Source organism: Muntiacus reevesi, chromosome 5, assembly GCF_963930625.1.
Source record: "Muntiacus reevesi chromosome 5, mMunRee1.1, whole genome shotgun sequence".
Classification (NCBI taxonomy): domain Eukaryota; kingdom Metazoa; phylum Chordata; class Mammalia; order Artiodactyla; family Cervidae; genus Muntiacus; species Muntiacus reevesi.
This window is the reverse complement of record NC_089253.1, coordinates 1-23631: the sequence shown is the minus strand read 5'-3', so window position 1 is coordinate 23631 and position 23631 is coordinate 1.

The window sequence follows — 23631 nt, the reverse complement described above, 5'->3', positions numbered from 1 at the left end:
GTGGGAATCACCTGTCAGTCTCGTGGGAATCACGTGGGAATCACGTGGAAATCATTTGTCAATCACGTGGGAATCACGTGGGAATCACGTGGAAATCAGGTGTCAATCACGTGGGAATCACGTGTAAATCACGTGGAAATCACGTGGGAATCACGTGTCAATCACGTAGGAATCACGTGGGAATCACGTGGGAATCACATGTCATTCACGTGTCAGTAATGTGAGAATCAAGTGGGAATCACGTGGAAATCACGTGTCAATCACGTGGGAAGCACGTGGGAATCATGTGTCAATCACGTGGAAATCACATGGGAATCACGTGTCAATCACGTGGGAATCACGTGGGAATCACGTGGGAATCACGTGTCAATCCATAGAAATCACGTGGGAATAACGTGGGAATCACGTGTCAATCACGTAGGAATCACGTGTAAATCACGTGGGAATCACGTGGGAATAACGTGTCAATCACATGGGAATCATGTGGGAATCACGTGGGAATCACGTGACAATCATTTGGGAATCACCTGGGAATGACGTGTCAATCACGTGAGAATCACGTGGGAATCACATGGGAATCACGTGTCAATCACGTAGGAATCACGTGTAAATCACGTGAGAATCACGTGTGAATCACGTGTCAATCACGTGTGAATCACGTGCCAATCACGTGGGAATCACGTGACAATCACGTGGGAGTCAGGTGGGAATCACGTGTCAATCATGAGGGAATCACGTGGGAATCAAGTGGTAATCATGCGTCAATCACGAGGGAATCACATGGGAATCACGTGCTAATCACGTGGGAATCACGCTGGAATCACGTTTCAATATCGTGGGAATCATGTGGGAATCGAGTGTTAATCACGATGGAATTACGTGTGAATCACGTGGGAATCACGTGTCAATCACGTGGAAATCATGTGGGAATCACGTGTCAATCACGTGGGCATCACGTGGGCATCACGTGGGAATCATTTGGGAATCACGTGGGTATCACGGGGGAATCACGTGGGAATCACATGTCAATCACGTGGGAATCACGTGGCAATCACGTGGTAATGACATGTCAATCCCGTGGGAATCACGTGGGAATAAGGGGGGAATCACGTGTCAATCACGTGGGAATCACATGGGAATCACGTGGGATTCTCGTGGGAATCACTTGTCAATCTCGTGTCAATCATGTGAGAATCAAGTGGAATCACGTGGAAATCACGTTTCAATCACGTGGGAATCACGTGGGAATCACGTGTCAATCACATTGGAATCACGTTGGAGTCACGTGGGAATCACGTGGGAATCACGTGTCAGTCATGTGGGAATCACGTGTCAATCCCGTTGGAATCTCGTGTCAATCCCGTGGGAATCACGTGGGAATCACGTGGGAATTACGTGGGAATCACGTGTCAATCACGTGGGAATCACATGTCAATCACGTGGGAATCACGTGGTAATCACGTGGGAATGACATTTCAATCCCTTGGGAATCACATGGAAATAAGGTGGGAATCACTTGTCAATCACGTGGGAATCACGTGGGAATCACATGTCAATCACGTGGGAATCACGTGTCAATCCTGTGGTAATCACGTGGGAATCACGTGGGAATCACGTGGGAATTAGGTGGGAATCACGTGTCAATCACGTGGGAATCACATGGCAATCACGTGGGAATCACGTGGCAATCACGTGGGAATGACATTTCAATCCCTTGGGAATCACGAGGGAATAAGGTGGGAATCACGTGCCAATCACGTGGGAATCACATGGGAATCACGTGGGATTCACGTGGGAATCACGTGTCAATCACGTGGGAATCACATGTCAATCACGTGAGAATCACGTGGCAATCACGTGGGAATGACATTTCAATCCCTTGAGAATCACGTGGGAATAAGGTGGGAATCACGTGTCAATCACGTGGGAATTACATGGGAATCACGTGGGAATCACGTGGAAATCACGTGTCAATCACGTGGGAATCACGTGTCAATCACGTTGGAATCACGTGGGCATCATATGGGAATCACGAGTCAATCACGTGGGAATCACGTGGTAATCACGTGGGAATGACATTTCAATCCCTTGGGAATCACGTGGAAATAAGGTGGGAATCACTTGTCAATCACGTGGGAATCACGTGGGAATCACATGTCAATCACGTGGGAATCACATGGCAATCACGTGGGAATCACGTGGCAATCACGTGGGAATGACATTTCAATCCCTTGGGAATCACGTGGGAATAAGGTGGGAATCACGTGCCAATCACGTGGGAATCACATGGGAATCACGTGGGATTCTCGTGGGAATCACGTGTCAATCTCGTGTCAATCATGTGAGAATCAAGTGGAATCACGTGGAAATCACGTTTCAATCACGTGGGAATCACGTGGGAATCACGTGTCAATCACATTGGAATCACGTTGGAGTCACGTGGGAATCACGTGGGAATCACGTGTCAGTCATGTGGGAATCACGTGTCAATCCCGTTGGAATCTCGTGTCAATCCCGTGGGAATCACGTGGGAATCACGTGGGAATTACGTGGGAATCACGTGTCAATCACGTGGGAATCACGTGGTAATCACGTGGGAATGACATTTCAATCCCTTGGGAATCACGTGGGAATAAGGTGGGAATCACTTGTCAATCACGTGGGAATCACGTGGGAATCACATGTCAATCACGTGGGAATCACGTGTCAATCCTGTGGTAATCACGTGGGAATCACGTGGGAATCACGTGGGAATCAGGTGGGAATCACGTGTCAATCACGTGGGAATCACGAGGGAATCACGTGTCAATCACTGGGGATCACGTGGGAATCACGGCAGAATCACGTGTCAATCATTTCGGAATCACGTGGGAATCAAGTGTCAATCACGTGAGAATCTCGTGGGAGTCAGGTGGGAATCAATTGTCAATCACGTGGGATTCACGTGGGAATCACATGGGAATCACGAGAGAATCACGTGGCAATCACTTGGGAATCACGAGAGAATCACGTGGCAATCACGTTGGAATCACGTGGGAATCACATGGGAATCACGAGAGAATCACATGGGAATCACGTGGGAATCACATGTCAATCAAGTGGGAATCATGTGGGAATCACGTGGCAATCACGAGTGAATCACGTGGGAATCACGTGTCAATCACGGGGGAATCACGTGGGAATCACATTTTTATCACGTGTCAATCATGTGGGAATCACGAGGGAATCACGTGTCAATCACTGGGAATCACGTGGGAATCACGTGGAAATCAGGTGTCAGTCACGTGGGAATCACGTGTCAATCACGTGTCAATCACGTGTCAATCACGTGGGAATCACGTGGGAATCACATGGGAATCACGTGGGAATCATGTTTCAATCACGTGGGAATCACGTGGGACTCACGTGACAATCACCTGGGAATCACTTGGGATTCACGTTTAAATCACGGGGGAGTCACGTGGGAATCACATGGGAATCACGTGTCATTCACGTGGGAATCTCGTGGGAATCACGTGTCAATCACGTTGGAAACACGACGGAGTCACATGGGAATCACGTGGGAATCACTTGAAAATCACGTGGGAATCATGTGTCAATCACGTGTGAATTACGTGGGAATCACGTGTCAATCACGTGGGAATGTCTTGGGAATCAGGTGGAAATCACCTGTCAATCACGTGGGAATCACGTGGGAATCACATGGGAATCACGTGTCAATCACGTGGGAATCACGTGGGAATCACGTGTCATTCACGTGGGAATCCCGTGGGAATCACGTGTCAATCACGTGGGAATCACCTGTCAGTCTCGTGGGAATCACGTGGGAATCACGTGGAAATCATTTGTCAATCACGTGGGAATCACGTGGGAATCACGTGGAAATCAGGTGTCAATCACGTGGGAATCACGTGTAAATCACGTGGAAATCACGTGGGAATCACGTGTCAATCATGTAGGAATCACGTGGGAATCACGTGGGAATCACATGTCATTCACGTGTCAGTAATGTGAGAATCAAGTGGGAATCACGTGGAAATCACGTGTCAATCACGTGGGAGGCACGTGGGAATCATGTGTCAATCACGTGGAAATCACGTGGGAATCACGTGTCAACCACGTGGGAATCACGTGGGAATCACGTGGGAATCACGTGTCAATCCATAGAAATCACGTGGGAATAACGTGGGAATCACGTGTCAATCACGTAGGAATCACGTGTAAATCACGTGGGAATCACGTGGGAATAACGTGTCAATCACATGGGAATCATGTGGGAATCACGTGGGAATCACGTGACAATCATTTGGGAATCACCTGGGAATGACGTGTCAATCACGTGAGAATCACGTGGGAATCACATGGGAATCACGTGTCAATCACGTAGGAATCACGTGTAAATCACGTGAGAATCACGTGTGAATCACGTGTCAATCACGTGTGAATCACGTGCCAATCACGTGGGAATCACGTGACAATCACGTGGGAGTCAGGTGGGAATCACGTGTCAATCATGAGGGAATCACGTGGGAATCAAGTGGTAATCATGCGTCAATCACGAGGGAATCACATGGGAATCACGTGCTAATCACGTGGGAATCACGCTGGAGTCACGTTTCAATATCGTGGGAATCATGTGGGAATCGAGTGTTAATCACGATGGAATTACGTGTGAATCACGTGGGAATCACGTGTCAATCACGTGGAAATCATGTGGGAATCACGTGTCAATCACGTGGGCATCACGTGGGCATCACGTGGGAATCATTTGGGAATCACGTGGGAATAACGTGGGAATCACGTGGTAATCACGTAGGAATCACGTGGGAATAACGTATCAATCACGTGGAAATCCTGTGGGAATCACGTGTCAATCACGAGGGAATCACGTAGTAATCACGTGTCAATCACGTGGGCATCACATGGGTATCACGCGGGAATCATTTGGGAATCACGTGTCAATCACGTTGGAATCACGTGGGAATCACTTTTGAATCACGTGGGAAGCACGTGTCAATCACGTGGGAAACATGTTTCAATCCCGCGGGAATCAGGTGGGAATCAGGTGGGAATCAGGTGGGAATCAGGTGGGAATCACGTGGGAATCACGTGTCAAACACGTGGGAATCACGTGTCAATCATGCGGGAATCACTTGGGTATCACGTGGGAATCACGTGTCAATCCCGTGGGAATCACGTGGGAATCTCGTGGGAATCACATGTCAGTCACGATGGAATCACGTGGGAATCAGGTTGGAATCACGTGTGAATATTGTGGGAATCATGTGGGAATCACGTGTCAATCACTATGGAATTACATGTGAATCACGTGGGAACAACGTGACAATCATTTGGGAATCACCTGGGAATCACGTGTTAATCACGTGGGAATCACATGGGAATCACGTGGGAATGACGTGTCAATCACGTGGGAATCACGTGGGAATCAAGTGTCAATCACTTGGGATTCATGTGGGTATCACATGGGAATCACGTGTCAATCACGTGGGAATCACGTGTCATTCCCGTGGGAATCACGTGGGAATCACATGGGAATCACGTGTCAATCACGTGGGAATCACGTGGGAATCACGTGTCATTCTCGTGGGAATCACGTGCGAATCACATGGTAATCACGTGTCAATCACATGGGAATCACGAGGGAATCACGTGTCATTCTCGTGGGAATCACTTGGGGATCACGTGTCAATCACGTGGGAATCACGGGGGAATCACGTGTCAATCACCTGGGAATCACGTGGGAATCACGTCAGAATCACGTGTAAATCACGTGGGAATCACATGGGAATCACGTGTCAATCAGGTGGGAATCTCGTGGGAGTCAGGTGGGAATCACTTGTCAGTCACGTGGTAATCACGTGGGAATCACATGGGAATCACGAGAGAATCACGTGGCAATCACGTGGGATTCACGAGAGAATCACGTGGGAATCACGTGTCAATCACGAGTGATTCACGTGGGAATCATGTGTCAATCACGTGGGCATCACATGGGAATCACTTTTGTATCACGTGTCAATCACGTGGGAATCACGAGGGAATCACGTGTCAATCACTGGGGATCACGTGGGAATCACGGCAGAATCACTTGTCAATCACTTCGGAATCACGTGGGAATCAAGTGTCAATCACGTGAGAATCTCGTGGGAGTCAGGTGGGAATCACTTGTCAATCACGTGGGATTCACGTGGGAATCACATGGGAATCACGAGAGAATCACGTGGCAATCACTTGGGAATCACGAGAGAATCACATGGCAATCACGTTGGAATCATGTGGGAATCACATGGGAATCACGAGAGAATCACATGGGAATCACGTGGAAATCACATGTCAATCAAGTGGGAATCATGTGGGAATCACGTGGCAATCACGAGTGAATCACGTGGGAATCACGTGTCAATCACGGGGGAATCACGTGGGAATCACATTTTTATCACGTGTCAATCATGTGGGAATCACGAGGGAATCACGTGTCAATCACTGGGAATCACGTGGGAATCACGTGGAAATCAGGTGTCAATCACGTGGGAATCACGTGTGAATCACGTGTCAATCACATGTCAATCACGTGGGAATCACGAGGGAATCACGTGTCAATCACGTGGGAATCTCTTGGGAATCACCTGTCAATCCCGTGGGATTCACGTGGGTATCACATGGGAATCACGTGTCAATCACGTGGGAATGACGTGGGAATCACTTGATAATCACGTGGGAATCACGTGTCAATCACTTGTCAATCACGTGGGAATCACATGGGTATCACGTGGGAATCACGTGTCAATCACGTGGAAATCACGTGGGAATCACGTGTCCATCATGTGGGAATCACATGGGAATCACGTGGGAATCACGTATCAATCACTTGTCAATCACGTGGGAATAACGTGGGAATCACGAGAGAATCACGTGTCAATCACGAGGAAATCACATGGAAATCATGTGTCAATCACTTGGGAGTCACGTGGAAATCACGTATCAATCACGTGGAAATCACGTGGGAATCACGTGTCAATCATGTGGGAATCACTTGAGAATCACGTGGGAATCACGTGTCACTCACTTGTCAATCACGTGGGAATCACGTGGGAATCACGTGTCATTCACGAGGGAATCACGTGAGAATCATGTGGGAATCACGTGTCAATCACGTGGGAATCACTTGTCAGTCTCGTGGGAATCACGTGGAAATCAGGTGTCAATCACGTGGGAGTCATGTGGGAGTCACGTGTCAATCACGATGGAATCACAGGGGAATCACGTGTCAATCACGTGGGAATCATGTGGGAATCACGTGTCAATCAGGTGAGCCTCATGTGGGCATCACGTGGGAATCATTTGGGACTCACGTGGGTATCACGGGGGAATCACGTGGGAATCACATGTCAATCACGTGGGAATCACGTGGCAATCACGTGGTAATGACATGTCAATCCCGTGGGAATCACGTGGGAATAAGGGGGGAATCACGTGTCAATCACGTGGGAATCACATGGGAATCACGTGGGATTCTCGTGGGAATCACTTGTCAATCTCGTGTCAATCATGTGAGAATCAAGTGGAATCACGTGGAAATCACGTTTCAATCACGTGGGAATCACGTGGGAATCACGTGTCAATCACATTGGAATCACGTTGGAGTCACGTGGGAATCACGTGGGAATCACGTGTCAGTCATGTGGGAATCACGTGTCAATCCCGTTGGAATCTCGTGTCAATCCCGTGGGAATCACGTGGGAATCACGTGGGAATTACGTGGGAATCACGTGTCAATCACGTGGGAATCACATGTCAATCACGTGGGAATCACGTGGTAATCACGTGGGAATGACATTTCAATCCCTTGGGAATCACGTGGAAATAAGGTGGGAATCACTTGTCAATCACGTGGGAATCACGTGGGAATCACATGTCAATCACGTGGGAATCACGTGTCAATCCTGTGGTAATCACGTGGGAATCACGTGGGAATCACGTGGGAATTAGGTGGGAATCACGTGTCAATCACGTGGGAATCACATGGCAATCACGTGGGAATCACGTGGCAATCACGTGGGAATGACATTTCAATCCCTTGGGAATCACGAGGGAATAAGGTGGGAATCACGTGCCAATCACGTGGGAATCACATGGGAATCACGTGGGATTCACGTGGGAATCACGTGTCAATCACGTGGGAATCACATGTCAATCACGTGAGAATCACGTGGCAATCACGTGGGAATGACATTTCAATCCCTTGAGAATCACGTGGGAATAAGGTGGGAATCACGTGTCAATCACGTGGGAATTACATGGGAATCACGTGGGAATCACGTGGAAATCACGTGTCAATCACGTGGGAATCACGTGTCAATCACGTTGGAATCACGTGGGCATCATATGGGAATCACGAGTCAATCACGTGGGAATCACGTGGTAATCACGTGGGAATGACATTTCAATCCCTTGGGAATCACGTGGAAATAAGGTGGGAATCACTTGTCAATCACGTGGGAATCACGTGGGAATCACATGTCAATCACGTGGGAATCACATGGCAATCACGTGGGAATCACGTGGCAATCACGTGGGAATGACATTTCAATCCCTTGGGAATCACGTGGGAATAAGGTGGGAATCACGTGCCAATCACGTGGGAATCACATGGGAATCACGTGGGATTCTCGTGGGAATCACGTGTCAATCTCGTGTCAATCATGTGAGAATCAAGTGGAATCACGTGGAAATCACGTTTCAATCACGTGGGAATCACGTGGGAATCACGTGTCAATCACATTGGAATCACGTTGGAGTCACGTGGGAATCACGTGGGAATCACGAGTCAGTCATGTGGGAATCACGTGTCAATCCCGTTGGAATCTCGTGTCAATCCCGTGGGAATCACGTGGGAATCACGTGGGAATTACGTGGGAATCACGTGTCAATCACGTGGGAATCACATGTCAATCACGTGGGAATCACGTGGTAATCACGTGGGAATGACATTTCAATCCCTTGGGAATCACGTGGGAATAAGGTGGGAATCACTTGTCAATCACGTGGGAATCACGTGGGAATCACATGTCAATCACGTGGGAATCACTTGTCAATCCTGTGGTAATCACGTGGGAATCACGTGGGAATCACGTGGGAATCAGGTGGGAATCACGTGTCAATCACGTGGGAATCACGAGGGAATCACGTGTCAATCACTGGGGATCACGTGGGAATCACGGCAGAATCACGTGTCAATCATTTCGGAATCACGTGGGAATCAAGTGTCAATCACGTGAGAATCTCGTGGGAGTCAGGTGGGAATCAATTGTCAATCACGTGGGATTCACGTGGGAATCACATGGGAATCACGAGAGAATCACGTGGCAATCACTTGGGAATCACGAGAGAATCACGTGGCAATCACGTTGGAATCACGTGGGAATCACATGGGAATCACGAGAGAATCACATGGGAATCACGTGGGAATCACATGTCAATCAAGTGGGAATCATGTGGGAATCACGTGGCAATCACGAGTGAATCACGTGGGAATCACGTGTCAATCACGGGGGAATCACGTGGGAATCACATTTTTATCACGTGTCAATCATGTGGGAATCACGAGGGAATCACGTGTCAATCACTGGGAATCACGTGGGAATCACGTGGAAATCAGGTGCCAATCACGTGGGAATCACGTGTGAATCACGTGTCAATCACGTGTCAATCACGTGGGAATCACGTGGGAATCACATGGGAATCACGTGGGAATCATGTTTCAATCACGTGGGAATCACGTGGGACTCACGTGACAATCACCTGGGAATCACTTGGGATTCACGTTTAAATCACGGGGGAGTCACGTGGGAATCACCTGGGAATCACGTGTCATTCACGTGGGAATCTCGTGGGAATCACGTGTCAATCACGTTGGAAACACGACGGAGTCACATGGGAATCACGTGGGAATCACTTGAAAATCACGTGGGAATCATGTGTCAATCACGTGTGAATTACGTGGGAATCACGTGTCAATCACGTGGGAATGTCTTGGGAATCAGGTGGAAATCACCTGTCAATCACGTGGGAATCACGTGGGAATCACATGGGAATCACGTGTCAATCACGTGGGAATCACGTGGGAATCACGTGTCATTCACGTGGGAATCACGTGGGAATCACGTGTCAATCACGTGGGAATCACCTGTCAGTCTCGTGGGAATCACGTGGGAATCACGTGGAAATCATTTGTCAATCACGTGGTAATCACGTGGGAATCACGTGGAAATCAGGTGTCAATCACGTGGGAATCACGTGTAAATCACGTGGAAATCACGTGGGAATCACGTGTCAATCACGTAGGAATCACGTGGGAATCACGTGGGAATCACATGTCATTCACGTGTCAGTAATGTGAGAATCAAGTGGGAATCACGTGGAAATCACGTGTCAATCACGTGGGAGGCACGTGGGAATCATGTGTCAATCACGTGGAAATCACGTGGGAATCACGTGTCAACCACGTGGGAATCACGTGGGAATCACGTGGGAATCACGTGTCAATCCATAGAAATCACGTGGGAATAACGTGGGAATCACGTGTCAATCACGTAGGAATCACGTGTAAATCACGTGGGAATCACGTGGGAATAACGTGTCAATCACATGGGAATCATGTGGGAATCACGTGGGAATCACGTGACAATCATTTGGGAATCACCTGGGAATGACGTGTCAATCACGTGAGAATCACGTGGGAATCACATGGGAATCACGTGTCAATCACGTAGGAATCACGTGTAAATCACGTGAGAATCACGTGTGAATCACGTGTCAATCACGTGTGAATCACGTGCCAATCACGTGGGAATCACGTGACAATCACGTGGGAGTCAGGTGGGAATCACGTGTCAATCATGAGGGAATCACGTGGGAATCAAGTGGTAATCATGCGTCAATCACGAGGGAATCACATGGGAATCACGTGCTAATCACGTGGGAATCACGCTGGAATCACGTTTCAATATCGTGGGAATCATGTGGGAATCGAGTGTTAATCACGATGGAATTACGTGTGAATCACGTGGGAATCACGTGTCAATCACGTGGAAATCATGTGGGAATCACGTGTCAATCACGTGGGCATCACGTGGGCATCACGTGGGAATCATTTGGGAATCACGTGGGAATAACGTGGGAATCACGTGGTAATCACGTAGGAATCACGTGGGAATAACGTATCAATCACGTGGAAATCCTGTGGGAATCACGTGTCAATCACGAGGGAATCACGTAGTAATCACGTGTCAATCACGTGGGCATCACATGGGTATCACGCGGGAATCATTTGGGAATCACGTGTCAATCACGTTGGAATCACGTGGGAATCACTTTTGAATCACGTGGGAAGCACGTGTCAATCACGTGGGAAACATGTTTCAATCCCGCGGGAATCAGGTGGGAATCAGGTGGGAATCAGGTGGGAATCAGGTGGGAATCACGTGGGAATCACGTGTCAAACACGTGGGAATCACGTGTCAATCATGCGGGAATCACTTGGGTATCACGTGGGAATCACGTGTCAATCCCGTGGGAATCACGTGGGAATCTCGTGGGAATCACATGTCAGTCACGATGGAATCACGTGGGAATCAGGTTGGAATCACGTGTGAATATTGTGGGAATCATGTGGGAATCACGTGTCAATCACTATGGAATTACATGTGAATCACGTGGGAACAACGTGACAATCATTTGGGAATCACCTGGGAATCACGTGTTAATCACGTGGGAATCACATGGGAATCACGTGGGAATGACGTGTCAATCACGTGGGAATCACGTGGGAATCAAGTGTCAATCACTTGGGATTCATGTGGGTATCACATGGGAATCACGTGTCAATCACGTGGGAATCACGTGTCATTCCCGTGGGAATCACGTGGGAATCACATGGGAATCACGTGTCAATCACGTGGGAATCACGTGGGAATCACGTGTCATTCTCGTGGGAATCACGTGCGAATCACATGGTAATCACGTGTCAATCACATGGGAATCACGAGGGAATCACGTGTCATTCTCGTGGGAATCACTTGGGGATCACGTGTCAATCACGTGGGAATCACGGGGGAATCACGTGTCAATCACCTGGGAATCACGTGGGAATCACGTCAGAATCACGTGTAAATCACGTGGGAATCACATGGGAATCACGTGTCAATCAGGTGGGAATCTCGTGGGAGTCAGGTGGGAATCACTTGTCAGTCACGTGGTAATCACGTGGGAATCACATGGGAATCACGAGAGAATCACGTGGCAATCACGTGGGATTCACGAGAGAATCACGTGGGAATCACGTGTCAATCACGAGTGATTCACGTGGGAATCATGTGTCAATCACGTGGGCATCACATGGGAATCACTTTTGTATCACGTGTCAATCACGTGGGAATCACGAGGGAATCACGTGTCAATCACTGGGGATCACGTGGGAATCACGGCAGAATCACTTGTCAATCACTTCGGAATCACGTGGGAATCAAGTGTCAATCACGTGAGAATCTCGTGGGAGTCAGGTGGGAATCACTTGTCAATCACGTGGGATTCACGTGGGAATCACATGGGAATCACGAGAGAATCACGTGGCAATCACTTGGGAATCACGAGAGAATCACATGGCAATCACGTTGGAATCATGTGGGAATCACATGGGAATCACGAGAGAATCACATGGGAATCACGTGGAAATCACATGTCAATCAAGTGGGAATCATGTGGGAATCACGTGGCAATCACGAGTGAATCACGTGGGAATCACGTGTCAATCACGGGGGAATCACGTGGGAATCACATTTTTATCACGTGTCAATCATGTGGGAATCACGAGGGAATCACGTGTCAATCACTGGGAATCACGTGGGAATCACGTGGAAATCAGGTGTCAATCACGTGGGAATCACGTGTGAATCACGTGTCAATCACATGTCAATCACGTGGGAATCACGAGGGAATCACGTGTCAATCACGTGGGAATCTCTTGGGAATCACCTGTCAATCCCGTGGGATTCACGTGGGTATCACATGGGAATCACGTGTCAATCACGTGGGAATGACGTGGGAATCACTTGATAATCACGTGGGAATCACGTGTCAATCACTTGTCAATCACGTGGGAATCACATGGGTATCACGTGGGAATCACGTGTCAATCACGTGGAAATCACGTGGGAATCACGTGTCCATCATGTGGGAATCACATGGGAATCACGTGGGAATCACGTATCAATCACTTGTCAATCACGTGGGAATAACGTGGGAATCACGAGAGAATCACGTGTCAATCACGAGGAAATCACATGGAAATCATGTGTCAATCACTTGGGAGTCACGTGGAAATCACGTATCAATCACGTGGAAATCACGTGGGAATCACGTGTCAATCATGTGGGAATCACTTGAGAATCACGTGGGAATCACGTGTCACTCACTTGTCAATCACGTGGGAATCACGTGGGAATCACGTGTCATTCACGAGGGAATCACGTGAGAATCATGTGGGAATCACGTGTCAATCACGTGGGAATCACTTGTCAGTCTCGTGGGAATCACGTGGAAATCAGGTGTCAATCACGTGGGAGTCATGTGGGAGTCACGTGTCAATCACGATGGAATCACAGGGGAATCACGTGTCAATCACGTGGGAATCATGTGGGAATCACGTGTCAATCAGGTGAGCCTCATGTGGGCATCACGTGGGAATCATTTGGGACTCACGTGGGTATCACGGGGGAATCACGTGGGAATCACATGTCAATCACGTGGGAATCACGTGGCAATCACGTGGTAATGACATGTCAATCCCGTGGGAATCACGTGGGAATAAGGGGGGAATCACGTGTCAATCACGTGGGAATCACATGGGAATCACGTGGGATTCTCGTGGGAATCACTTGTCAATCTCGTGTCAATCATGTGAGAATCAAGTGGAATCACGTGGAAATCACGTTTCAATCACGTGGGAATCACGTGGGAATCACGTGTCAATCACATTGGAATCACGTTGGAGTCACGTGGGAATCACGTGGGAATCACGTGTCAGTCATGTGGGAATCACGTGTCAATCCCGTTGGAATCTCGTGTCAATCCCGTGGGAATCACGTGGGAATCACGTGGGAATTACGTGGGAATCACGTGTCAATCACGTGGGAATCACATGTCAATCACGTGGGAATCACGTGGTAATCACGTGGGAATGACATTTCAATCCCTTGGGAATCACGTGGAAATAAGGTGGGAATCACTTGTCAATCACGTGGGAATCACGTGGGAATCACATGTCAATCACGTGGGAATCACGTGTCAATCCTGTGGTAATCACGTGGGAATCACGTGGGAATCACGTGGGAATTAGGTGGGAATCACGTGTCAATCACGTGGGAATCACATGGCAATCACGTGGGAATCACGTGGCAATCACGTGGGAATGACATTTCAATCCCTTGGGAATCACGAGGGAATAAGGTGGGAATCACGTGCCAATCACGTGGGAATCACATGGGAATCACGTGGGATTCACGTGGGAATCACGTGTCAATCACGTGGGAATCACATGTCAATCACGTGAGAATCACGTGGCAATCACGTGGGAATGACATTTCAATCCCTTGAGAATCACGTGGGAATAAGGTGGGAATCACGTGTCAATCACGTGGGAATTACATGGGAATCACGTGGGAATCACGTGGAAATCACGTGTCAATCACGTGGGAATCACGTGTCAATCACGTTGGAATCACGTGGGCATCATATGGGAATCACGAGTCAATCACGTGGGAATCACGTGGTAATCACGTGGGAATGACATTTCAATCCCTTGGGAATCACGTGGAAATAAGGTGGGAATCACTTGTCAATCACGTGGGAATCACGTGGGAATCACATGTCAATCACGTGGGAATCACATGGCAATCACGTGGGAATCACGTGGCAATCACGTGGGAATGACATTTCAATCCCTTGGGAATCACGTGGGAATAAGGTGGGAATCACGTGCCAATCACGTGGGAATCACATGGGAATCACGTGGGATTCTCGTGGGAATCACGTGTCAATCTCGTGTCAATCATGTGAGAATCAAGTGGAATCACGTGGAAATCACGTTTCAATCACGTGGGAATCACGTGGGAATCACGTGTCAATCACATTGGAATCACGTTGGAGTCACGTGGGAATCACGTGGGAATCACGTGTCAGTCATGTGGGAATCACGTGTCAATCCCGTTGGAATCTCGTGTCAATCCCGTGGGAATCACGTGGGAATCACGTGGGAATTACGTGGGAATCACGTGTCAATCACGTGGGAATCACATGTCAATCACGTGGGAATCACGTGGTAATCACGTGGGAATGACATTTCAATCCCTTGGGAATCACGTGGGAATAAGGTGGGAATCACTTGTCAATCACGTGGGAATCACGTGGGAATCACATGTCAATCACGTGGGAATCACGTGTCAATCCTGTGGTAATCACGTGGGAATCACGTGGGAATCACGTGGGAATCAGGTGGGAATCACGTGTCAATCACGTGGGAATCACATGGCAATCACGTGGGAATCACGTGGCAATCACGTGGGAATGACATTTCAATCCCTTGGGAATCACGTGGGAATAAGGTGGGAATCACGTGCCAATCACGTGGGAATCACATGGGAATCACGTGGGATTCACGTGGGAATCACGTGTCAATCACGTGGGAATCACATGTCAATCACGTGAGAATCACGTGGCAATCACGTGGGAATGACATTTCAATCCCTTGGGAATCACGTGGGAATAAGGTGGGAATCACGTGTCAATCACGTGGGAATTACATGGGAATCACGTGGGAATCACGTGGAAATCACGTGTCAATCACGTGGGAATCACGTGTCAATCACGTTGGAATCACGTGGGCATCATATGGGAATCACGAGTCAATCACGTGGGAATCACGTGGGAATCACATGACAATTACGTGGGAATCACGTTGGAGTCACATGGGAATCACGTGTCAATCACTTGGGAATCACATGGGAATCACGTGTCAATCCCGTGGGAATCACGTGGGAATCACGTGGGAATCATGCGTCAATCACGTGGGAATCACGTCGGAATCATGCATCAATCACGTGTGAATCACATGGGAGTCACGTGGGAATAACGTGGGAATCACGTGGTAATCACGTGGGAATCAAGTGGGAATCACGTGTCAATCACGTGGGAATCATGTGGGAATCATGTGTCAATCACGTGGAAATCACGTGGGAATCACGTGAGAAATACGTGGGAATCACGTGTCAATCACGTGGGAATCACGTGGGAAGCACGTAGGAATCACGTATCATTCACGTGGGAATCACGTGGGAATCACCTATCAATCACGTGGGAATCACGTGGGAATCACGTGGGAATCACCTGTCAATGACGTGGGAATCACGTGGGAAGCACGTGGGAATCATGTGTCAATCACGTGGAAATCACGTGGGAATCACGTGAGAAATACGTGGGAATCACGTGTCAATCACGTGGGAATCACGCGGGAATCACGTGGGAATCACGTGTCAACCACGTGGGAATCACGTGGGAATCACGTGGGAATCATGCATCAATCATGTGGGAATCACGTTGCAGTCACGTTGAAATCTCGTGGAAATCAGGTGGTAATCACATGGGAATCACGTGAGAATCACGTGTCAATCACGGGGGAATCACGTGGGAATCACGTGAGAATCTCGTGTCATTCACGTGAGATTCACGTGTCAATCACGTTGGAATCACGTGGGAATCACGTGGGTATCATGGGTCAATCACGTGGAAACACGTGGGAATCACGTGGGAATCACGTGACAATCACATGGGAATCACGTGGGAATCACGGGTTAATCACGTTGGAATCACTTGGGAATCACGTATCAATCACGTGAGAATCACGTGGGAATCACATTTAATCACGTGGAAATCACATGGGAATCTCGTGTCAATCACGTGGGCATCACGTGGGAATCATTTGGGAATCACGTGTCAATCACGTTGGAATCATATGGGACTGACGTGGGAATCACGTGGGAATCACGTGTCAATCACGAGGGAATCACGTAGTAATCACGTGTCAATCACGTGGGCATCACATGGGTATCACGCGGGAATCATTTGGGAATCACGTGTCAATCACGTTGGAATCACGTGGGAATCATTTTTGAATCACGTGGGAATCATGTGTCAATCACGTGGGAAACATGTTTCAATCCCGTGGGAATCAGGTGGGAATCAGGTGGGAATCAGGTGGGAATCAGGTGGGAATCACGTGGGAATCACGTGTCAAACACGTGGGAATCACGTGTCAATCATGTGGGAATCACTTGGGTATCACGTGGGAATCACGTGTCAATCCCGAGGGAATCACGTGGGAATCTCGTGGGAATCACATGTCAGTTACGATGGAATCACGTGGGAATCAGGTTGGAATCACGTGTCAATAATGTGGGAATCATGTGGGAATCACGTGTCAATCACGATGGAATTACGTGTGAATCACGTGGGACAACGTGACAATCATTTGGGAATCACCTGGGAATCACGTGTTAATCACGTGGGAATCACATGGGAATCACGTGGGAATGACGTGTCAATCACGTGGGAATCACGTGGGAATCACGTGTGAATCACGTGGGAATCACGTGTCAATCATGTGGGAATCACTTGGGAATCACGTTGGAATCATGTGTCAATCACTTGGGAATCATGTGGGAATCAGGTGGGAAGCACATGGGAATCACGTGTCAATCACTTGGGAATCACATGGGAATCACGTGATAATCATGTGGGAATCACGTGTCAATCACGTGGGAATCACGTGGGAATCACGTGATAATCACGTGGAAATCATGTGTCAATCACGTGGGAATCACGTGGGAGTCACGTGGCAATCACGTGGGTATCAAGTGGGAATCACGTGGGTATCATGTGTCAATCACGTGGGTGTCATGTGGGAGTCACGTGTCAATCACGAAGGAATCACGTGGGAATCAAGTGGTGATCATGCGTCAATCACGTGGGAGTCACGTGGGAATCACATGGGAATCACGTGGTAATCATGTGGGAATCACGTTGGAATCACGTGTCAATTTCGTTGGAATCATGTGGGAATCACGTGTCAATCACGATGAAATTACGTGTGAATCACGTGGGAATCACGTGTCAATCACGTGGGAATCATGTGGGAATCACGTGTCAATCACGTGAGCATCATGTGGGCATCACGTGGGAATCATTTGGGACTCACGTGGGAATCACGGGGGAATCACGTGGGAATCACATGTCAATCACGTGGAAATCACGTGGCAATCACGTGGGAATGACATGTCAATCCCGTGGGAATCACGTGGGAATAAGTTGGGAATCACGTGTCAATCACGTGGGAATCACATGGGAATCACGTGGGATTCTCGTGGGAATCACGTGTCAATCTCGTGTCAATCATGTGAGAATCAAGTGGGAATCACGTGGGAATCATGCGTCAATCACCTGGGATTCACATGGGCGTCACGTGGCAATCCCGTGGGAATCAGGTGGGAATCACGATGGAATCACGTGGGAATCAAGTGGTAATCATGCGTCAATCACGTTGGAATCACGTGGGAGTCACGTGGGAATCACATGGGAATCTCGTGGTAATCACGTGGGAATCACGTTGGAATCACGTGTCAATAACGTGGGAATCATGTGGGAATCACGTGTCAATCACGATGGAATTACGTGTGAATCACGTGTGAATCACGTGGGAATCACGTGACAATCATTTGGGAATCACATGGGAATCACGTTGGAATCATGTGTCAATCACTTGGGAATAACGTGGGAATCACGTGATAATCACGTGGGAATCACGTGTCAATCACGTGGGAATTACGTGAGAATCACGTGGGAATCACATGGGAATCACGTGGTAATCACGTGGGAATCATGCGTCAATCACGTGGGAATCATGTGGGAGTCACGTGGGAATAACGTGGGAATCAAGTCGGAATCACGTGGGTATATCGTGTCAATCACGTGGGAGTCATGTGGGAGTCAAGTGTCAATCACGATGGAATCACGTGGTAATCAAGTGGTCATCATGCATTTATCACGTGGGAATCACGTGTCAATCACGAGGGAATCACGTGGGAATCACGTATGAATCACGTGGGAATCACGTGGGAATCACTTGGGAATCACGTATCAATCACGTGGGAATATCGTGGGAATCACATTTAATCACGTGGAAATCACATGGGAATCTCGTGTCAATCAAGTTGGAATCACGTGGGAATGACGTGTCAATCACGTTGGCATCACGTGGTAATCATTTGGGAATCACGTGTCATTCACGTTGGAATCATATGGGAATCACGTGGGAATCACGTGGGAATCACGTGTCAATCACGTGGGAATCACGTGGGAATAACGTGGGAATCACGTGTCAATCCTATAGGAATCACGTGGGAATCACTTGGGAATCACGTGTCAATCACGTAGGAATCACGTTTAAATCACGTGGGAATCACGTGGGAATCACGTGTCAATCACGTGGGAATCATGTGGGAATCACGTGGGAACCACGTGGGAATCACGTGACAATCATTTGTGAATCACCTGGGAATCACGTGTTAATCACGAGGGAATCACGTGGGAATCACGTATGAATCACGTGGGAATCACGTGGGAATCACGTGGGAATCACGTGGGAATCACGTGGGAGTCATGTGGGAGTCACGTGTCAATCACGTGGGAATCACGTTTCAATCACGTGAGAATCACGTGTCAATCATGTGGGAATCACTTGGGAATCACGTTGGAATCATGTGTCAATCACTTGGGAATCACGTGGGAATCACGTGGGAAGCACGTGGGAATCACGTGTCACTCACTTGGGAATCACATGGGAATCACGTGATAATCACGTGGGACTCACGTGTCAATCACGTGGGAATCACGTGAGAATCACGTGGGAATCACGTGGGAATCACGTGTCAATCACTTGGGAATCACGTGGGAATCACGTGGGAATCACGTGACAATCATTTGTGAATCACCTGGGAATCACGTGTTAATCACGAGGGAATCACGTGGGAATCACGTATGAATCACGTGGGAATCACGTGGGAATCACGTGGGAATCACGTGGGAATCACGTGGGAGTCATGTGGGAATCACGTGTCAATCACGTGGGAATCACGTTTCAATCACGTGAGAATCACGTGTCAATCATGTGGGAATCACTTGGGAATCACGTTGGAATCATGTGTCAATCACTTGGGAATCACGTGGGAATCACGTGGGAAGCACGTGGGAATCACGTGTCACTCACTTGGGAATCACATGGGAATCACGTGATAATCACGTGGGACTCACGTGTCAATCACGTGGGAATCACGTGAGAATCACGTGGGAATCACGTGGGAATCACGTGTCAATCACTTGGGAATCACGTGGGAATCACGTGGAAATCATGCGTCAATCACGTGGGAAACACGTGGGAGTCACGTGGGAATCACGTGGGAATCAAGTGGGAATAACGTGGGTATCACGTGTCAATCACGTGGGAGTCATGTGGGAGTCACGTGTCAATCATGATGGAATCACGTGGGAATCAAATGGTGATCATGCGTCAATCACGTGGGAATCACGTGGGAGTCACGTGGGAATCACATGGAAATCACGTGGTAATCATGTGGGAATCATGTTGGAATCACGTGTCAATATCGTGTGAATCATGTGGGAATCACTTGTCAATCACGATGGAATTACGTTTGAATCACGTGGGAATCACGTGTCAATCACGTGGGAATCATGTGTGAATCACGTGTCAATCACGTGAGCATCATGTGGGCATCACGTGGGAATCATTTGGGAATCAAGTGGGAATCACGGGGGAATCACGTGGGAATCACATGTCAATCACGTGGGAATCACGTGGCAATCACGTGGGAATGACATGTCAATCCCGTGGGAATCACGTGGGAATAAGGTGGGAATCACGTGTCACTCATGTGGGAATCACATATCAATCACGTGGGAATCACGTGGCAATCACGTGGGAATGACATGTCAATCCCGTGGGAATCACGTGGGAATAAGGTGGGAATCACGTGTCACTCACGTGGGAATCAGATGGGAATCATGTGGGATTCTCGTGGGAATCACGTGTAAATCACGTGTCAATCATGTGAGAATCAAGTGGGAATCACGTGGAAATCACGTGTCAATTATGTGGGAATCACGTGTCAATCACGTGGGAATCACTTGGGAATCACGTTGGAATCATGTGTAAATCACTTGGGAATAACGTGGGAATCACGTGATAATCACGTGGGAATCACGTGTCAATCACGTGGGAATTACGTGAGAATCACGTGGGAATTACGTGGGAATCACGTTTCAATCACGTGGGAATCACGTGGGAATCATGCGTCAATCACATGGGAATCATGTGGGAGTCACGTGGGAATCACGTGGGAATCAAGTGGGAATCACGTGGGTATCACGTGTCAATCACGAGGGAGTCATGTGGGAGTCACGTGTCAATCACGATGGAATCACGTGGTAATCAAGTGGTGATCATGCGTCTATCACGTGGGAATCACGTGTCAATCACGAGGGAATCACGTGTTAATCACGTGGGAATCACTTGGGAATCACGTATCAATCACGTGGGAATATCGTGGGAATCACATTTAATCACGTGGAAATCACATGGGAATCTCGTGTCAATCAAGTTGGGATCACGTGGGAATGACGTGTCAATCACGTTGGCATCACGAGTGAATCATTTGGGAATCACGTGTCATTCACGTTGGAATCATATGGGAATCACGTGGGAATAACGTGGGAATCACGTGTCAATCCCATAGGAATCCCGTGGGAATCACGTGGGAATCACGTGTCAATCACGTAGGAATCACGTGTAAATCACGTGGGAATCATGTGGGAATCACATGTCAATCACGTGGGAATCATGTGGGAATCACGTGGGAATCACGTGACAATCATTTGGAAATCACCTGGGAATCACGTGTTAATCACGTGGGAATCACGTGACAATCATTTGGGATTCACGTGGGAATCACGTGTCATTCCCATAGGAATCACGTGGGAATCACGTGGGAATCACGTGTCAATCACGGGGGAATCACGTGTAAATCACGTGGGAATCACGTGTCAATCACGGGGGAATCACGTGGAAATTACGTGGAAATCAGGTTCGAATCACGTGTCAATAATGTGGGAATCATGTGGGAATCACGTGTCAATCACGATGGAATTACGTGTGAATCACGTGTGAATCACGTGGGAATCACGTGGGAATCACGTGACAATCATTTGGGAATCACCCAGGAATCACGTGTTAATCACGTGGGAATCACATTGGAATCACGTGGGAATGACGTGTCAATCACGTAGGAATCACGTGGGAATCACGTGTCAATCACGTGGGAATCACGTGTCAATCACGTGGGAATCACTTGGGAATCACGTTGGAATCATGTGTCAATCACTTGGGAATAACGTGGGAATCACGTGGGAAGCACGTGGGAATCACGTGTCAATCACTTGGGAATCACATGGGAATCACGTGATAATCACGTGGGAATCACGTGTCAATCACTTGGGAATTACGTGAGAATCACGTTGGAATCACGTGTCCATCACGTGGGAATCATGTGGGAATCATGCGTCAATCACGTGGGAATCACGTGGGAATTACGTGTCAATCACGTGGGAATCACGTGGGAATCACGTGGGAATCATGTGAGAATCACGTGGGAATCACGTGGGAATCACGTGGGAATCACGTGGGAATCACGTGTCAATCACGTGGGAATCACGTGGGAATTACGTGTCAATCACGTGGGAATCACGTGGGAATTACGTCGGAATCTCGTGCCAATCACGTGGGAATCTCGTGCCAATCACGTGGGAATCACGTGGGAATCTCGTGGGAATCATGATGGAATTACGTGGGAATCACGTGTCAATCACGTGGGAATCACATGTCAATCAAGTTTGAATCACGTGGCAATCACGTGGGAATGACATTTCAATCCCTTGGGAATCACGTGGGAATAAGGTGGGAATCACGTGTCAATCACGTGGGAATCACATGGGAATCACGTGGGATTCACGTGGGAATCACGTGTCAATCACGTGTCAGTCATGTGAGATTCAAGTGGGAATCACGTGGACATCACGTGTCAATCACGTGGGAATCACGTGGGAATCATGAGTCAATCCCGTGGGAATCACGTGGGAATAAGGTGGGAATCACGTGTCAATCACGTGGGAATCACGTAGGAATTACTTGGGAATCACGTGGGAATCATGCATCAATCACGTGGGAATCACATGGGAGTCACGTGGGAATAATGTGGGAATCACGTGGTAATCAAGTAGGAATCACGTGGGAATAACGTGTCAATCACGTGGGAATCATTTGGGAATCACGTGTCAATCACGAGGGAATCACATAGGAATCACGTGTCAATCACGTGGGCATCACATTGGTATCACAAGGGAATCATTTGGGAATCACGTGTCAATCACGTT